The following is a 21,205-nucleotide window of genomic DNA, read 5'->3' as shown; positions in this document are numbered from 1 at the left end:
AGCAATTGTCGAGGACAATCTGAGGTTTACCAAAGATTGGTTGCTCGTGGACAATTGGAAGTATAGTGTTAAACTTTGGAAAGGACCATATTGACATATTCTGAAAAGAGGCAACTCATGTTCAGAAGTGATAGTCAAAATGGTAATATGGAATTGTTTCCATAGGTGGAAGTTATTCTCTGAATCTGTGTAAGATTAGAAAATTTAATGCAAAGAAGGATGTTCAAAGGAATGTACTTTGAATATGAGACTTCGTTTCCATGGAATTGATGTCCATTGGAATACATTGTAATGTCTGTTGTCAAGTCTTTGTGACTTTTGTGCATAGTCATTACAAGAGAATCATTGCATATAAGATTAGAATCTAACAGATTACAGTAAATGGCAAGAGTTTGGTATTCTTACATTTACAAAAGGGATTGGGATTGTGAAATGAGCATCATTGGAGTCGTGTTGAATTGATCTATTTCACAAAAGAAAGGACCATAGGTAAACATAGTGTGCATGCTTGGAGCATGGCAGGACTATTGTTTTAATTCAAGTATTAAGTTGATAATTCGAAACATTACATGAATAATGAGTAATCAATATGGTGCTTAGATAAAAGGTGTTTTTATTTACTCTCAAAGTGTTGAGGCCATATAGGATTAGTATTATTCTTGTGTTTCACTTTGCATGTTTTGACTTCCCGAATAACTAAGTTATTCAAACCGTCCACAGTCAATCATACTTTGGAAGTAGGTATTGAGGCAAGACTGTCATGAATGGGTCTGTAGTCTGTCTTGGTGGCTAGACTTAGCTGCAATATTCATGAGTGCTCCTGGAATAATATTCGAGTATTGGATTAAACCCATGCTCATTTGAATCACTTCATGGATTTTATCACGAGTGAATCATGAGACGATAATATCTTATATTCTTCAAACCTAGAGATATGAGTTGTTGACTATGAGTTGGTTATACATTGATTGTACGAAAACGCATCAGTAATTTGATGTTATAAAACGTGCCTTTGTGTATGATTCAACAAGTAGTTAGTACAAGCATATGAGTCGAATTTTATCCATTCCTTTTACCTCATAAGGATAAAAGCGATATCTGTGGTCCCCTCGATGATTTAGTGATGACACCCCTAAGTGCTTGGCCAAGCCTGGACTGATTTGATTTGTTCAATTAGTCAGTTTTCATAAATCGAAAATCGGGAAACAACAAATGTACAGGGAGAATGATTATAATCCATGTCTCAGTCCATATGATATCTAGAATGGAGGAATATATGATCACTTATCTAATGGACGCGTCATTGATTTGTTCAGAGTTCGACAGCGGCTTTAAGAGCTACGATTGCTAGTCGGGTTATGAAGACCTACTTGCAATAATAGTTTTAGACTTATCCAAGTGGGAGACTGTTGGATTAGATGTCTAAGTCCATAACTATTATTGGTATGTACTTGAACCGACAGTAGCATGGTCCATTTGGGTTGCATATCATCAGGACAATTTGTTAGGATGGACTCTTGAGAGAAGGTTATATATGATTTATTAATATATTATAAGTACTAATATATTAATATGAAATCATATGGTTTTAATTAGTATTGATCAAGAATTAATTTGGAATTGATTTAGTGATCAAAAGGAGACTAATTAAATCTATGGGGACTAATTATGTTAATTAGTTATATTTATGTTTGTTGGGCTTATGATCCATGTTGGACCAAGTTTATGTATGGATACATAAAGAGTTGGGCCACATGAACCATGGATCATAAGACCCATGAGTATGGATTTGGTTATATCCATGACCTAGAAATCCCACATATAAATACATACTTCATTGCCCAAAATCGTGACTGGTGTATTCTTGGAGTTCATGGTGGTTTTGTGTGCACGGAGATTCTCTCTCAAGTTCCTCCTTTGTCCATGATGTGTTGTGATTCCACTTGAGGCTTCCACACTATTAGGGCTAAGCTCTTAAGGCTAGATACATCAAGACTTCAATCTCCACCACAAGGTATGTTATCTTAACTAGATTCTTGTGTGTTATATGATAATTGTATGCTAGTTATAGGTTTAATACCTTGGAAACACCATTGCATGTATAATTAGTAAAAAACATAGATCCAAGGTATTTAGGGTTGCATGAACACCTTAGGAGTGTTAGAATGCTCAAAACCCAATACTTACTAGAGCACAAAGTCATACATACAATGGCAAGTCGAGACACATTAGGCGCAAACATATTACAATAAGAGACTTGCTGAAGAATGGAATCATTTCCATTAGTTACATAAAGTCAAAGAAAAATATAGTTGATCCCTAGACAAAAGGCCTTAGTAGAGAGCAAGTTCTCTTCACATCGAGGGGAATGGGCTTAAAGCCAACACAATGAGTCACCACCTGGTGGAAACCTAAGCTAGCAACATTGGAGATCCTATGGTCTAGGTTCAATAGGATAACTAGTTGGGGAAGACTCAAAGAAGCACTAACACAAAGGTATGCTCACTCCTATGATATTTATTTTGTGTTTTTCCGTTGATGATATAGGGATGAATTCTTTATTCTTAATAATGCTGATAGCTTTTATAGTGGAATAGTACAGATTGTTCCAGATTAGCATTACCTATGTGAGATGGATGTGAGGTCGCATCTTTGGGAGCTGATATGGCTAAGCTCTCTAAAAGTCTCATGAAGAAAGGATTGTTCACGACCGAAATGAACACAACGGTAAGAAATGATCTATGCTTAGATATGATATGTGTGATACTTCTTGTTTTTTATTCTACTATAAAAAGTGGTTAGTTCAAGACTCTAGTTCACTAGCCACAAAGTAGATCTAAGTAGTACTCACTATGAAAGGTTCAAGTTTTATAACACCTATTCAGATGCATGTCATATCTTACTTCCCTAATTTGAATATCAAAGTTCACTTATTTTCTATTCAAATGTGGGGTATTCTTGGAGTTTGAATAGAAAATGTGGGGTATTGTTGGAACTTTGCTTTACAAAATTACAATATGGGACTTATCCCACATTGGTGGAAGAGAAAATCTTTTCCCACCTTATATGTCTTATACCACTCATTTAATCAAATGGATCAAGTAATGGGTTAAACATATTGGGTTTGGGTTGTGGTGTTGGACTAGCCTAATTGGACTCATCATAGGCTAATATCAAGAAGATATTTAATGGTCAAAAGATGGGCATTGGGCCATGGGGCTCTTGGCCCTTGGGGTCTTCCTGATTAATTAAATATTTTTTAATTACGAAATTAATTTTTTATTTTTTATTTTTATTAAATCCGTAATTACTGAATGACATGTATTATGATAGTTATTTTCGGTTTTGACAGTTTCCAACTGTCATAACTAATACCTATATATACCTGTTTTCATTCATCTATGAGGGGTTACAGAAATCATCACCACAAATTCTCTTGCAATTTCGTTTTTCTCTAAAGATGAAGGGAACATAGAAATTTCGACAGATTCAAGATCACTTCTTGGATTGATAGTTGTATCCTCTAGGCAGATCCCTACCAGGAAAATTTCTGTCTTAGGACACTGCAATTCGCAGGCCTCAATCTACATAATTTCGTATTTGTGTTTCTGTTGTAAACATCAATATTCAAGTATGTTTTCTGATTATGATTCTTATATATAAATTTGATTTAATTGTGTCTGTTTGTTAGATTTTTTGTTTTGATTACTTTTGTCATAACAGAAATGTTAGAACTTGAGATAGTTAACACTTAGAGTATTATGATATGATCGCAATCATCGATGCAAAACAAAATTACATTAATTCCACTTAGCTAGCGAGGTACAAATAACGGTCAGGTCCATGGAAGTTTTTGGTTAACATAGTAATTTCTATAATAAGACAAATAAGAAAACTTGTAAATTGTAATTAAAAAGTCATAAACTTTGACAAAAAAAATTATTTTAATAATGGAGAAATACATAACCACTTCTAGTTTTGGGGTTAAATTATAAAAATCGTATCTTATTGAAGTTTACTAACTTTGCATTTTGTTAGGTCACATAGACATAACAATACTATGTGTATCTGCACCCTGTCTTGTGTTGGGAAATTTAGGGTTTGTAGTGGAGATCTGGATACCAACTTGGATCATGATATCACTTTCCGAACTGATATTTCTACCCTATGCCTGGGTTACAAGAAATTCAGCCTAGGATAATCCAAGTGGACACTTACGTTTCTAGGTACAGAAAACGTAAGCCAATATGCTAAAGGGTTCTGTGAATGTGTGATGAAAAACGAGAGCTCAAGAACGTGACCCCCTTCTGGAAAGGAAGAGTTGTTTATATAATAAACACGATTAGGGTTTCATTACGGTTGGGTCGTCATTAGTTGTTTTGGAAGCAAGTAATATTAATCCGGATTAGGGTTACCAAAACTAACGAGTTTCGTTAGTTTTACCATAATTACCCTCAAGAAATTGAGTTTTTCATTAGTTTTACCAGGTCAGCGGGACCCCAGCCAGGGGCTCTGCCCCTTGGACCCCGCTAGGGGTGCTGCCCCTACACCCCGCCAAAGAGGCGCTGCCCCTTTGGAAACCCCGGACCAGGGGGCGCTGCCCCCGGACCCCCGACTAGTCGTCAAACCGGCTTCTGAATCGATCTTATACATGCGTGCACTCCGCACAACCCCCGTACATATATTAGAGTACAGTTCATGAAGCCCCTTAGCTCACATGTTAGTTCCAGTTACTTAAAATGACATGGTGACACTAAAATCACCAACAATCCTCCCCCATTTTAGTGTAACCCTTGAACAAACATAACCTTATCAACAACAAACCAAACTAGTACATAATGAAAATATCGAAACGATTGAATTTCCACTTAGTATCATACAAATGCAAATACTCGAGAATCAGGGTGTTCTAAGAATTGAACCCATCAACCCATTTGAATACCAGAAAGTAAAATACATACTAGTTTATTGAATTTCTAGCATAATACAACTTGACACTATTATAAAGCCGTGTGTCCCAATCCTCTCATGATCGTATCAAGGTCAAGTCCACAACCTCTTGAAATGCGGCTACACTTCACAATCACGTAGGTAACTCCTTTCCATGTATCTGCTACACTTCAACCTGGCTAACTTGCAGAACCGAACACATACCTGGGATGAATACTTCACGTGTTCCAATCTATAAGTATGAGCTTTCCACATTGAATTCAACTCCTAACATTATATTAAAAGGGAATTGGGTGTCTCATAATTATAGAATTAAATGGACTTTAATCCCATCCCGATTACAGACTTGTGCACTAAGTCTCTTGTCAAACCTTTAGTCAAGTGATCAGCCAAATTTTGTTGCGATTTCACAAACTCAACCGAAATCACACCATTCATGATTTGTTCTCTAATCATACTATGTCTAACACCGAGGTGTCTAGACTTGCCATTATAAACCTGGCTATATGCCTTAGCCAAAGCGGCAGCACTATCACAAAGGATAGAAATAGGTGCTATCGGTTTAGACCACAAAGGAATCTCATAGACCAAATTCCTTAGCCACTCTGCTTCTTTACCAGCAGCTGCTAACGCAACAAACTCAGATTCCATTGTCGAGTTTGTAATGCAAGATTGCTTCTTGGATGCCCAAGAAATGGCACCTCCCCCAAGCAAGAATACCCAACCAGAAGTTGAGGTATGGTCCTCCATGTTGGTAATCCAACTTGCATCTGAATGACCTTCTAAAATCGAAGGACTCCCCAAGTAACTCAAACCATAATTTATGGTTCCCTTGAGATACTTAAACACTCTATTCACTGCTTGCCAATGTTGAGCACTAGGATTGCTAGTGTACCTGCTCAACTTACCCACATCAAACGCAATATCAGGTCTGGTACTTGTCATGGCATACATCAAGCTACCAATAGCCTCAGAGTATTCCAACTGTGAAATGGGAATACCATTATTTGGCATTAATTTCACACTTGGGTCCATAGGAGTACTCACAGGAGAACACTCGGTAAAATTAAACCGCTTGAGAATTTTCTCAATATAATGACTTTAAGTCATTACCAATCCTTTGTTCATCCTCTTAATTCTTATTCCAAGAATTACATCAGCCTCTCCTAATTCTTTCATGGAAAACTTGGATGACAACAATTTCTTTGTTTCATCCACTTGATTTTGGTCGGTACCAAAATCAACATGTCATCTACATATAAGCAAATGATCACTCCAGCTCTAGTAGCATCATCAAATATACTATAAACACATTTGTCACATTGGTTTGTTTTGAAACCAAAAGACAAAATCACCTCATCAAATTTTTGATGCCATTGTTTAGGCGCTTGTTTCAGCCCATACAAAGATTTGACAAGTTTACAAACCATATGCTCTTTACCGGGCATAATGAAACCTTCTGGTTGTTTCATGTAAACTTCCTCGTCAAGATCACCATTTAAAAAGACTGTTTTCACATCCATTTGGTGAATAACCAGATTGTGGATACTTGCCAAGGCAACCAACAATCTAATAGTAGAAATACGTGCAACTGGAGCATACGTATCAAAATAGTCAATACCGGCTTTTTGTCTAAAACCTTGAATGACTAACCTGGCTTTGAATTTGTCAATAGTACCATTAACATTCATTTTCTTTTTGAAAATCCATTTGCAACCAAGAGGTTTAGAACCCGGAGGCAAATCAGACAACACCCATGTATTGTTCTCAAGAATTGATGACATTTCATCATCAATTGCTTCCTTCCAAAAGGCACTATCACGAGACTCCATGGCCTCTTGATAAGTCTTAGGATCATCTTCAATACTATAGCAATAAGAGTATTCAAGATTAATTTCATCCCTTGAACCTTCCACCAAGTACAGTTGGAAGTCGGATCCGAAAACTTGACCTCTTTTGCTTCTACGAATATCTTGTGGTTCTTGCACGATACCACCATCTTGACTTTCTGAATTTTGCTCTTTATTAGCATCAAAAGTCAGATCCTTAGGCCTTTGAATCGATGAAAACCTCATCTCATCAAAAATTGCATCCCGCGATTCGATAACAGTGTTAATTGAAACCGAATCATTAGGTTCTATTACATAAAACCTATATGCCTTGGAATGTTCAGCATATCCAATGAATATGCAATCAATTCCACGTTCTCCCAAATTTTTCTTTTTGGGCTCGGTAAGTTTTACAACTGTCCGACATCCCCAAACCCGAAAATAACTCAAATTCGGCTTTTTCTTGAACCAAAGTTCATATGGGACTGTTTTGTTCCTTTTATTTGGAACCCTATTTAACAAATAGCAGGCCATCAACATGGCCTCTCCCCAGAATCCTTCACTCAATCCCGAGTAAGACAGCATCGAGTTTACCATTTCCTTTAAAACTCGATTTTTGCGTTCAGCAATGCGATTCTGTTGAGGCGTGTAAGGTGCCGTGGTCTCATGAATGATACCCACTGATTGGAAGTATATGGGATCCATATATTCACCTCCCCTATCAGTCCTGAGACATTTAACCAGAATGCTCAATTGCAATTCCACCTCGGTTTTGTATATTTTGAATTTATCTAAGGCTTCATCCTTAGAGTGCAACAAATACACATAGCAAAACCGAGTGCAGTCATCAATAAAAGTGACTACATACTTTTTATTCCCTAAAGAAGGAGTGGAATGAAAATCACACAGGTCACTGTGTACAAGTTCCAAAACAGCTGAATTTCTAGTGACACTAGGAAAGGGCTGTTTTGTCACTTTTGTAAGCATGCATCTTTTACTTCCAGCGCCTGAAATCGACGCCTTCAAACTTCTCCAACTTGGCAAACTTAGTGATCATCTCGCGGATTGAGTCACCCATCTCCAGAAACAGTGAATATCAGTTCGATTGTTGGGAAATTTAGGGTTTGTAGTGGAGATCTGGATACCAACTTGGATCGTGATATCACTTTCCGAACTGATATTTCTACCCTATGCCTGGGTTACAAGAAATTCAGCCTAGGATAATCCAAGTGGACACTTACGTTTCTAGGCACAGAAAACATAAGCCAATATGCTAAAGGGTTATGTGAATGTGTGATGAAAAACGAGAGCTCAAGAACGTGACCCCCTTCTGGAAAGGAAGAGTTGTTTATATATTAAACACGATTAGGGTTTCATTAGGGTTGGGCCGTCATTAGTTGCTTTGGAAGCAAGTAATATTAATCCGGATTAGGGTTACCAAAACTAACGAGTTTCGTTAGTTTTACCATAATCACCCTCAAGAAATTGAGTTTTCCATTAGTTTTACCAGGTCAGCGGGACCCCAGCCAGGGGCTCTGCCCCTTGGACCCCGCTAGGGGCGCTGCCCCTAGACCCCGCCAAAGAGGCGCTGCCCCTTTGGAAACCCCGGACCCGGGGCACTGCCCCCGGACCCCCGACTAGTCGTCGAACCGGCTTCTGAATCGATCTTATACATGCGTGCACTCCGCACAACCCTGTACATATATTAGAGTACAGTTCATGAAGCCCCTTAGCTCACATGTTAGTTCCACTTACTTAAAATGACATGGTGACACTAAAATCACCAACATCTTGCATCTTGGAATGTTTGAGCACGACGAGGAAGATCAAGAATACTTACACTTAAATAAACAACAATTTAAATAAAAAAATTAATTAATAAACTCGAATAAGTTACATAAAATCATTGTTTTAAAAAATCTAAAAGATTCAAAAGTATTAATAATACTGAAATTAAAATCAACCCGCTCTTCTTGGGCATGATCATGACTTATTTAGCTGGAGATATTGATTTGAATCTTGAAAAAAAGTCATTAAATAATTAATCTTGAAGAATCTTGAACGTTTGAATGGTATAAACTTGATGAAGAAAGTCAACACGTAAACCACTTCACAATTGGAATGACAATGTAAAAATATGAATGGAATAACATATGGATATTATTGAGGTTTAATGAAATGGGTGAGAAAATTATTAGAAGTAATTTTGGGGATGAAGAGTGTAATTTTGTCCATGAGAAGAGGGTGTTTATAAGGAAAAGTTGATAGAAAAAGAGTTGGATTAATAATAAAAATAAAACACTAAAAAAATATATTAATAAAATAATAGTTTTAGTCATAACTTCTATTGGAGTGCTAGGGTCTCGAATGGAAGACCTCATGCTAAAAACCAAAATGGTCCAATTTTGCAACAATTTTCAATTATAGAAGTAGTTAACTTAATCGAAGATGAAAAGTAATATGGATCATAGTGGTTCGATTGGAGCTTGATGGTCATCTAGCTGTTCGGTGGATCCAGATCATTAGGTACCCATTTCGGTGGATCCAGATCCTTGGGCACCGGAAATGGGTTGAGACACGAGTCTTTTGGATCAATATGGATAAGGCGAACCTAAATAGAGAGGATTTCAAGCTGCTCTCATTCTTCCTTAATTCTTTGAGTAAATTACTTAAATGAAATCGTCATTATGGTTTGGTCAAAATTGTACGTTTAGTCCCTAACTTTTTTTCGCATTCGGATCGTCCCTAGGGTTTGATTTTGTTGCGTTTTTCGTCCCTTACATACATAAAGTTAGGGACCAAAGGTGCAATTTTGACCAAACCATAGGGACGAAAAACGCAACAAAATCAAACCATAGGGACGATCCGCGTGCACAAAAAGTTAGGGACTAAACATGCAATTTGACCAAACCATAGGGACGATTTTAGTAATTTACTCTAATTCTTTTATTCTTCCACTTCTTTTCTTATCAACTTAAGACAAAACTGTAAAAATGCCATGTAGTATGATTTTTTTGGATTTTAGCCTAAATCTTGACTTTTTTGGATTTATGGTCTTTCTGAGTTAGTTTCATCATGGAATTGGTCATTCAGAAAACTGAAAAGACTAAAATGCCCTCTTGATATATTTTTTTTATATTTTTTTATATTTAATTAAATGGTTTATTAATAAATAAATATGGGGTCTCTCTCTCCGGCATATGCAGAATAATCTCCTTAAGTAGATGCATTGATCCGATTAGCCCAATTTTAATTAACTATCATATGCAGGTAATTTATGCATATAATGAGGATTAAGATCAACAATTAGAATCTTCAATCGGTTGTTTCTAGTGTACATCTATTGGATTTCTTATAATCTCCACCACTGCCCTAATTTTTAGGATTTTTTTTCTTGTTCTTGTGGTTTGATCTCGTAATTTCATAAATCCCGTAAAGTTTATAGCTATAATTTGGGGCTCTTTTGTTACAGTAGATCTAGTATGTCAAATATATTATCGATACATATTACAGAGAGGCGGTGTAGAAAAAGGCAGAGAATGGTCAGGTTTGCAAACTTTTATCGAAGTATGAACCTTTCACCGGAAATTGAAAACTTTTCAGCACCAAGAAAACACCGGTCTTCGCTAGGGAAGTTTACTACTCGCCGAAAAAAACCTTCCTATTATTCCCCTTCCCTTGACCAATGGCCAGAACTAGAGCACTAGCAAGAGTGGAGGCATTACTCTTTCCCTTCATTCCTGCTTCAATTGTTCGTATGAGGTTGTGCAAGTGAGCCAAAGTGGTCTCACTGTTGTTCAGATGATAGGTCAAGATGAACTGATCATAACAACTTGGTAAGGAGTTTAAGACTATGTCAATAGCCAACTCCTCATCAAAGTTCATATTAAGCGTAACAAGGCGATCCACTTATCCTTGCATCCTCTGCACGTGGCTGCTAACAAATTCTCCATCTTTCACCTTGCTTGTTGTGAGGGACTTTACCACCTCGTACTTTTCTTGACGAGCTCGCTTATGGTACTTTTCCATAAGGTCTTTGTTCATCTTGTACGACCAGTAATCCTCATAAAACTTTTGCAACTTAGGAGTCATGGTGGCTACCATGATGCAAGCAACTTTTGTTGCATCATTGTAGTGCTTCTTATGGTACTTTTCCATAATTCTTTCTCAAGGACAAACTCCTTGTCCTTGAAACGAAGGGCCATCTTAATGTTGTGCATCCAGCCATTGTAGTTAGTGTCATCCAATGTCACCTTCGAGCAGATGTTCAACAACGAAATGTTATGGGAGGAGGAGGAGGAACCAGAAGCATCATTTGAAGTAGACATCTGTAAAAAAAGGTAGTTTTAGTGAGATAAGAATAATCCTTAATATAACAACCCAAAAAATGAAATATTAAGGCTAGGATCCACCTATATAATTTACAACTTAGAAAAGGGATGTTGTAATCTAGTTGAAAATTTTATAAAGGTAAGTAAATGATGATTTTACCAATTCCACCATTAAAACGAAATTTGAAAGAAATTAAGTTTAATAAAATTCCTAGATCTTTTGAGATTCATTGAAACTATTCAATGACATGTTTAATCTCAGATTATGCTCTTCCGTTTGTGACTGGGATACCGAGGATCACAAACAAGATGTAAATAACCATGCAAATTAGCTTGGGACTCTCGATGTCATTTATCATCTCATTTTAATGTGCTGGTTAACCACAAACGCTCCATTAATCAATGCCAATTTTCGAGGTGCCCATTATTACACTTTATAGTCACTATTAGTGAACTGGTTAACCACACGTGATCCACTAAATACTATAAAGTATAATGTGCAATTTCATGGGTTAGCATACAAATTCACATTTTTCCTAAAGTAACTAAGATTGAGATTTTCTTTAATAAAATGGTTTAGTTACTTTTAATAGCATCATACTTATTAATGAGAGTTAATTGTCCTATCAAACCCGTTCGGCTAACAATCCTCCACTAATCAAGGAAGTGGTGGGTGAGAGTGGACACCCATTCAACTACCATTTTATAGGCAGTTTCCTTATACCCTCTTATAGACTAGCTTCCTGAATGATGCATACTAGCAGTTCGAATGACTTAGTCTTATACATACAGTAATAATTAAACTTTTAATTTTACATATAGTATAAGGTGTATTTTAAACTTTTTTCAAAATACTAGATTTAAATTAAAATTTTCAAAATTAAGGAATTAATTTAATTTAAAATAAACCAATCATTATGGATAATTCATGAATTCAAGATACGGATACCTAATTACTTAGATAATTATTCAGTTTTACATAATTAAAACATTATTTCTGGTAATTATCCTAATTCATGATATTAAGTAAAAATCTGATTTTGGAGATCTAATCGTCCACCACATCGTGGTAAACAATTACCATGTCGTGATTGAACGAAAAGAACACGAATTCGCGGATCACCATGTCGTGGTGTCGAAATAGAATGACGATTCTATTCAACCTCCTTTTTCAAGTTCAAGTAATGTACAATCAATTGTTAGACAACCATATGCTCTCATACCACTGTAGGGTTTTACGTGTATTAACGCGGATAAATCCTTAACACTTAAGGGTACATGCAACCTAAAGATCTAAGTCATAACACTATTGATGTAACATTCTATTGAACAACAAGAACTCACTAACCCTAGGTATAATCGAATTTCCCATAGATGGGTTTAAGATAACATACCTTTGTTGTTGAACTCTTGGAAGCAAGCACCATAATTGTCGTGCCTCTTATGGTTCACACCCAAGCTAGCAAAAAGGAGATTATATAGAGAGGATGGAGGACAAATTTCGGCCTAGGCTTAGAGGAATAAGAATATGGCCGAAATTCTAAGGGTAAAGCCCTTTATATAGTGCAACATGGAAACCCTGGATAACCCTAAAACTAATATAATAATATTATCTAAAAATGGTAATTACCCAACTTCTTAATTATCCACCAAGGATAATTCTAGAACCCCTATAACACTCCCAAAACCATCCAAGGCCTAGGGAGGTTCTAGAATGCCTCTTGCTCAATTGTTCAACAATTACACTTTAGTCCCTGCACTTTTAATTAGTTCTTTTAATCGAAAAATTAATTCAAATTAATTTATAATTAAATATTACAATTTCTAATTAATATATCATTTTCATAAAATATTAATAAATCATTTATTTTAATTTATTAATTAAATAATAAATCAACTCTTTCTCCAAAAATCATCATGTCCAGTTGCTAGGTTTGAGGGCAACCCAAAAGGACTATGCTATTATAAATTCAAGTCTATACCAATTATAGTTATTAGCTTAGACACCTAATCCAACACACACCTTGTCCCCCATTCTTCTTAAAAGGGTAGAGTCATTTTATATTATTTTAATATAAAGACATGTCTTGCATGGTAGTATATAAAAGAGAGTAAGAGGCTTGCAAAAGGTGCTAGTTTTTTTTGTGAAACCTTCTCTTTTCTTCTCCATGGCCGAAACTTCTTTCCCTTTGCCTCTTCTTCTTGTCTTTTGAAGTATGTTGAAGATTTGATGGCTTAAAGTGCTTCTCTTTTAATGCTTATTTGAGTTAAGCACTTAAAGGCTTAAGAAGTATTTTAATACAATAAGGAACTAGCATTCCAAATGTCTTACTCTTGATGGTGGATACTTGTAGAGAAGATTATATTCTTTGATCTTTCCATCTTCATCAACACCCCAAAACCAAGTAGGTTCAAAGGCTTCAAAGGTTGTCATTCTAACTCACTCTTTGGTTGTTTTTATTTCATTCTAACCTCTATAAATAGATCCATGATGGTTTGGTTTTGTTATAAACTAAAAATAAACTTGTTATTTTTTTAAGTCTTCCGTTGCAGTTTTTGTGAAAAACAAACTTATATTTTGTATCAAAAGCCAGCAGTGATATCAGAGCCAGGTTTTATATGTTCGAATGATTTTTATGTTTGATAATCTTTGTTTTTTAGAAAACAGGCATGAATTTCTTTTGGTTAAGAAAAATCCATATTTGTCTTCTTTGGCAACTTCTTTGTTAAAATTGTTTATTTTTATATATAACAATTTTTCATGCATTTTGGTTATATAAAAGTTGACTTAGAAAAAACAAAGAGTTGTTTGTTATTATATTTGATATGTGTATGATGTGCATAAACTAGCCATGGACCATTGTGTTTCTTGTGTTGATTGTTTTTTTAAATGGTTGTAATATTTATTTATTTATATGGTATGTAATAAATTAAAATAGATTAGTATTCTTGTTTATTTTTGTAAAGTAATAGATTAGTTATTAGAAATAATTTATTGGTACAAAAATGTAACAAGAAATGAAGATGGAGCCATTTTTTGAAGACCAAAGGGTAATTTTCGGCCTTAATAAGTGTACAACAATGTTAGTGACAACTTTCTGAAAAGTTTTGCTAAAGTTGTCACTGATAGTTGTTGCAAAAGGGTTGTTGCCCATGATGGAACACTTTCTACAACCTTTTCTGAAAAGTGTTGCATTGCTGGATTATTTACCTTTCAAGAAGCTTTTCTACATTTGCAAGCAATGGATGTTTCATCAAGTGGGAGCTTCAACAACAACATTACAAGAAGATTTTGGTCCCTTAAATTTCCCTTGGGAATGGACTTGGCATTTTGTGTTGGCTCACAAAATGTCACTAGAATTGGTTGTTTTATACACATATGTTTTAATGTATGTTTGTGATGTTTATTTTATGTTCTTGTATGTTATGTTTGATGTATGAAAACTGTTTTTGCATGTTAAATAACATTTTATCATAAAATAATATCACTTTTAGTTTGAGTAAAAAAATATTTAAAAGGTAACATAAGATGTTTATAAATGGATATTTATAAAAGCATTTTTACCGGTTACCGGTTAAAAATCGATTTTTTGTTAAAAATAGTTTTATTGTAAAACTTATAAATACTCAAATTTAAAATATTTGAAATGGTTTAAAAGATGTTTAAACATTATATAAACTCCATGTCTAGAAAAGGTCCAAAAGTTGAAACCTTAACTTATTAATCCATTAAGACATCATGACACTTTCATGGAAGGAATAGAAGGATAAAGATCACATTTTTGTGGATCCTAAAAGCTCCATAATGGATAAAGTTTCCAACTTCATCCATTAGAATGGTTCAAACCACCAAGATCTAGCCTTTAAGTATCAAAGGGGCCAAAAGTGCATCTTTTTCAACTTAATCTATTAAATCCAAGTCTCCAACCTTCAGATTTGAATCACAACGATGTTTAGATGGATAAAGTTTCCAACTTTATCCATAACAAGGTCAAAAACTTTCAAGATCTAAACTTTATGCACTAAAATGACCAAAATCTCATAACATCCAAAACTAGCTAGATCTAACAATTGCATCATCAAGATTCAAACTTTATACCTTTAAAAGATAGATCAAGGTGAACAAGGTATTGATCTACAAGCTCCAATGCAACCAACACTTCTTCAATGAGTTCATTTTTTTCCAAGGTGCACCAACAACACTCCAAAGCACTTAAAAACACCCTCTTTTTGCTCACAAGGCTCAATCTAGGGTTAGTGTTACAAGAGAGGGTGTTAGAGAGGTGGAGGCTGAGAATAGAATGGGTCTGGGGGAGTTAAGGAGCTTAAATAGGGCTCAAACCACGAAAATAAGGTCTGTTCACTGATTGCGTATGCCCAGCATACTCAATTTATGCTCAGCATACTAGGGATGCCCTAGTACGCCCAGCGTATGCGGCTAAACCCAAAACCACCCTAACTTCAAACGGTCATAACTTCTTCATTCCAACTCTGTTTTCGACGAGCTTTATATCCACGGAAAGGTATTAAGGAGCTCTACAACCCTATCTAATTACTTTTGACTTAAAACACATCAAACTAAAATCCATAATTCATAAAAGAAGTCTGAAACACTACTTTCCCATTTTACCCTTTGACTCCAAAGCACAAACCGAACTATTGGATCACATAGTTTCATTACTCACATCCAAATGGGCCTAAACCTCTCTTTCCCAAACGCCCGAAGCCTTATGATACTTGATCTTCGGGTCACGACCCCGAATTGTGAAACGACTCGAAACATGGTGTTACAGTTTTATTAAAAAGACTAAAATCTGTTTATAGCGTTATAACGACAAATAAAAAAACTGGTGATTATTTTCGCGTCGAAACTTAATATATGATATTGGTGTTTTAAACATAACGCAACATGTTGATATTATTTTTTATGCATTCCAAATGGGATTTTAAACATAAGTATCATCACCCAAGTTTTGGTTTATCAAAATATGACTTTTATCATAAGATGCATAAAATTAAGTTTATAAATTAAAATGAGTTTATTAAATAAATTCATAAAGTCACAAGATTTTGATTGTTAAAAGGAGATTTAAAATAGTGATTTTAGAACTCATCCAAAACTCCAAGTCTTAAGTATAAAATAAAGTTTTGTCAAGACTATTACCGGTTCTTAAAACTGATCTATGACGAAACCTTAAAATACCGGACATTAGTTTAAAATTGATCGTGGCTAATGGAAAATAAAATGAAGATTCATTTGGCATCTAAAAAACTTCACAACAAGTGATATAAATTTTAAAAAATGGTACATGAATTGTTGGATGCATGCAATATTCATGAGACCATGTTTTTATAAACTATAATTGTAAAACGTATATAAAACCTTTTCTAAAATGAAAGTCATTGTTGTCCTTTTGAAGAACACTCGTTATCATTTGCATGGACTTAGTGTCACAGGGTCACCTGGTCATTAGGATTTTCTTATGATGTTCGGGGTAGTTTTGTAGTTTCTGGTTTCTAAAGGGTCATCTTGTCATTGGAAAGTTACAATACTAAAAGTTGTTTCAAGTAGGATAACTTGATCAGAATCTTGTGTGATAAAGGTCACCTAAGCATGAGAGGTCCGAGGCATAGATGGGATAAACATGCCAAGTTGTAACATCCATGTCCTTGGATGCATCGAATTAGGGTTTTGGAGGGTCAAAAGATTGGATTTTTGTGAAGAAGGGTCCTCACGACGTGAGGCATGGAGGCTTACGAAGTGATGGGGGGCCGCACGAAGATTCCATCTGGCACTGAGCTCACGACATGAGAAATAAGAGCTCACGACGTGAGGAGCGCTGCAGCCCAAGCCCATGAAGTTTAAGGGTTTCTCATGTATTTAAGCCCCCTTATATCGGTTTTAGGGTTCATTTCTCAGCCTCCACCTTCCCACAAATCAGAAAACCCTAACCTTAATCCATCTTGGTGATTTTGGATCAATTTAGTGTTTTGGTGGCTAGAAGAAGAAGAAGAATAGATTCTAGATTATTAGTTCAGCAAGGAGGCTTCATCATCATCTTGGGCACATTTTGGACCATTGAAAGTATCCAAGATCCAATCTTTATGAGCTCAAATTGCTAGATCTAAGTTCTAAGCTCCTTTTTGCATGTTTTTGTGGGATTACATGCTTGGGATCCATAAAGTTAGCAACTTTATGGATCAATGAGTCATTCTCTATGATTTAGTCATATGGATCTGTAGTGTGGTTGTAATTTATGAATCTTGGTTGAGTTTGGGGCCATTTATTGTCATTTTGACATAAGATGGGTTTAGGACATGCTTGAGGCGTGTATGTCCATCAAGTAATCATTTTTATTGGCTTTGGAGTCCTTGTTAGCTTCTAGAAGAAGTAGGATTAAGGCTTAATGGATTAAGGACTTAAAAGCTGGGTTTTTAGCCTCAGACTGTTCTCATGACGTGAGAAGCGTTTGGTCCCATTTCTGGTCATCTGCTTAGGGCTCACAACGTGATAAAGGATTCTCACGATGTGAGGGCAGTCCCGTTGACTTTTCCTTGGCTGAGTTGACTGTGTTGAATCGTGATCAGTTGGGATCTGATTGAGTGATCTCTCATGACATGACCAAGGCTGGTCACGACGTGAGGTGTGGTTTTTGGGTCTTTGGGCCTTGTTGGGCCCTAGTTTTCTGTATGTGGTCCTTTTTGGTGCTTGGGCCTATTTGGAGCTTTGGGTATCTTTTAAGAAGTTGGGCCAAGTGAGAAAAGGGTAAAATGGACTTTTACCCTAAGTGTTGAACAATCGGACTTGAATCCTAGCTATGGGTTGTGGAACAATTATTAAATTAGTATTATTTGTTGGTGCTAGAGCACGTGGATTTTCCGAATCGACAGTCCAAGCTTTTATCTGAGATATTCGGCAGTTTAAGGTGAGTCTTCCTCACTGTACTTGCGGGTCATAGGCACCAAGGCCGGCCCATTAGATTGATATCCTCTTATACATTGATATGATGAGTATGGAATAGATCTACATGATTACATGCTAGTTGCCGATATGCTTAGTCTGGTAGATCTGTAGGACTACCTATGATTTTGTCTGCATGACATACTATATATGCATGTTATCTATTATATGAGACGTATTGTGGTGGGTTAAGGTTGTACTGCTTTGTGTTGTAGCCAACAAACCAGGGAGCATTCCAGATATGAGCCGAGGGCCGGGTGGTATGCCAGACTCATACTGGGGGCTCAAAAGCATTTCAGATACGAGTTGAGGGTTGGTTGGCATGCCAGAATCGTATTGAGGGCTTGAGGCATATTGTGTTGGGTTGAGGCTGTACTGATTTGTGATGTAGCCAACAAACCCTCGAGCATTCTAGTTGTGAGCTGAAGGCTGGGTGGGGCATGCCAAACTTATACTGAGGGCCCAGGTGCATTCCAGATACGAGCTGAGGACCGAGTGGTATGCCAGACTCGTACTGAGGGCTTGAGGGTATTTCAATCCCATGACTGATTGGGTCATGGAGCAAGCCAAACATAAGTTGTGGGCCCCGAGGGCAATCCAGACTTGTGATGTTGGCTCAGGAGCAAGCCAAATATGAGTTGTGGGCCTGGTAGGCAAGCCAGACTCATACTGTGGGCTCATGGGTAATCCAGTCTTTTAGCTGTGGATGCAATACATGCTGTTATTTGTATATGTTATCTTTTTGTGTGCTGGTACTTTGGGGGAACTCACCAAGCTTCATGCTTACAGTTTCAATTTATGGTTTCAAGTAATTCGTACACATTCTTGGTTTTACGACTGATTGGATCTTGACTTCGATTTTAAATAATGTTTTGGAAACAATGATTTGTAAACACCTTTATTAGTAAATGGGTTGTTTTGAAAAGTTTAAATTTGTTGAAAATTTTGGGATGTTACACAAGTTAAGCAATAGTTGTTTACGATCCCATAATCTAGGAGTTACATATCGTATGCAATTGGAAATCGCTACCTACCGAGTTTGATTAAGTTAATGGGATAAATGTCACCTAACCATTTACTTGTTTCGTTACTTGGATCATAGACTTTAAAAAATAAATGTTTCGAGAAACAATAAAATGTAATAATTTTTAAAGACTAAATATTGAAAATACTAAATGAAACTTTGTTAAATTCTGTTGATATCTGTTATTAATTTTACACCATGAAAAATCCCTCTCTTGCTAAGTTTCAAGAGATAGTAACATTTGAAGGGGAATGAGCTTGATTCATTTGATATATATATATATATATATATATATATATATATATATATATATATATATATATAGATCCTATTTATATGGGAAGATGATTCACAAGTGTCGTTATCTATTAGTAGTTAACAAAGAATTATACATAAGTGATGTACGTAATTTTTTCAATCCATAAATAGATTCGATGATAGATACTTATGTTGGGTTTTGAGCATTCTAACACTCCTATGGTGTACATGCAACCCTATAAACCTTGGATCTATGTTTTCTCTATTATACATGCAAATATTAACTATTCCAAGGTTTCATCCTAACTAGCATATTATGAAGCACCTATACTACAAAGTTCTAGTTAGATGACATACATTTTGATGTAGCTTGATGTCTTCAAGCTTTAAGAGCTTAGCCCCAATAGTGTGGAAGCCTCAAATGGAATCACAAATCACCAAAACACCTTGGAAGAACTTGAGAGAGTATGTATGCACACTAAAATCGGCCCACTCTTATATTCACACACTTGTGCCAATTTTGTGAGCCAAGGACCCCTTTATATATTATGGAAGATTAGGATTACATACATGTAAACCCTAATACCCATGACCTTTCATTTACATAGGATCCATGGGTTAAAAGCTCCATGGACCATCCATGAAAACTTAGCCCAACCTAAATGAACTTGGCCCATTCCATATATATAAGAGTCCATATTTAATTAGTTCTTTTTTATCACTTAATTAATTCTAAATTAATTCTTGATCAATACTAATTAAATAATATGATTCCATATTAATATATTAGAACTTATAATATATTAATATAAATCATAAATATACTATTCTCAAAAGACTATCCATATAAATTGTACCAGTGAAGTGCAACCCAAATGGACCATGCCGGGTCGGGTCAAGTACATACCAAATATAGTTATGGACTTAGACATTAATCCAACAGTCTCCCACTTGGATAAGTCTAAAACTATTATTAAGTATGACTTCAAAACCTAACTGGCAATCGTAGCTCTTAAAGCCGTTGTCGAACTCTGACCTTGTCAATGACTTGTCCATTAGATAAGGGATCATATATTCCTCCATTCTAGATATCATATGGACTGAGACATGGATTATAATCATTCTCTCTGTCCATTTGTTGTTTCCCGATTTTCGATTTATGATGACTGACTGATTGAACAAATCAAATCAGTCCTGGCTTGGCCAAGCACTCACATGTGTCATCGCTAAATCATCGAGGGGCCCACAGATATCGCTTTTATCCCGAAGGTAAAAGGAATGGATAAACTTCGACTCATATGGCTTGTTCTACTACTTGTTGAATCATACACAAAGGCACGTTTTATAACATCGAGTTACCAAATGCGTTTTCGTGCAATCAATGTATAACCAACTCATAGTAACAACTCATATCTCTAGGTTTGAAGAATATAAGATATTATCGTCTCATGATCACTCGTGATATAATCCATGAAGTGATTCAAATGAGCGCGGGTTGAATCCAATACTCAGAACTTATGAGCACTCATGAGTGTTGTAGCACCACTTTGTCCACCAACTTGGACCTCTACAAACCAACCCATGACAGTCTTGATTCATATCTACTTCCAACATATGACCGACTGTGGATGGTTTGAATAACTTAATCATTCAGGAAGAGCGACTTAGTTATTCAGGAAGTCAAAACATGCAAAGTGAAACACAATAATAAATGAATCAAATATGGTATCAAACCCTATGAATATAAATAAACACTTTTATTTATCACCATACTGATTACTCATTATTCATTGTTTCGGTTTTATCAACTTTATACTTGAATTAAAAACACTAGTTGTCCCATGCTCCAAGC

The sequence above is a fragment of the Lactuca virosa genome, chromosome 2, assembly GCF_052849685.1.
Source record: "Lactuca virosa cultivar CGN04683 chromosome 2, Lactuca_virosa_CGN04683_v6, whole genome shotgun sequence".
NCBI classification, from domain to species: Eukaryota; Viridiplantae; Streptophyta; class Magnoliopsida; order Asterales; family Asteraceae; genus Lactuca; species Lactuca virosa.
Note: the sequence above shows the minus strand (reverse complement) of the source record.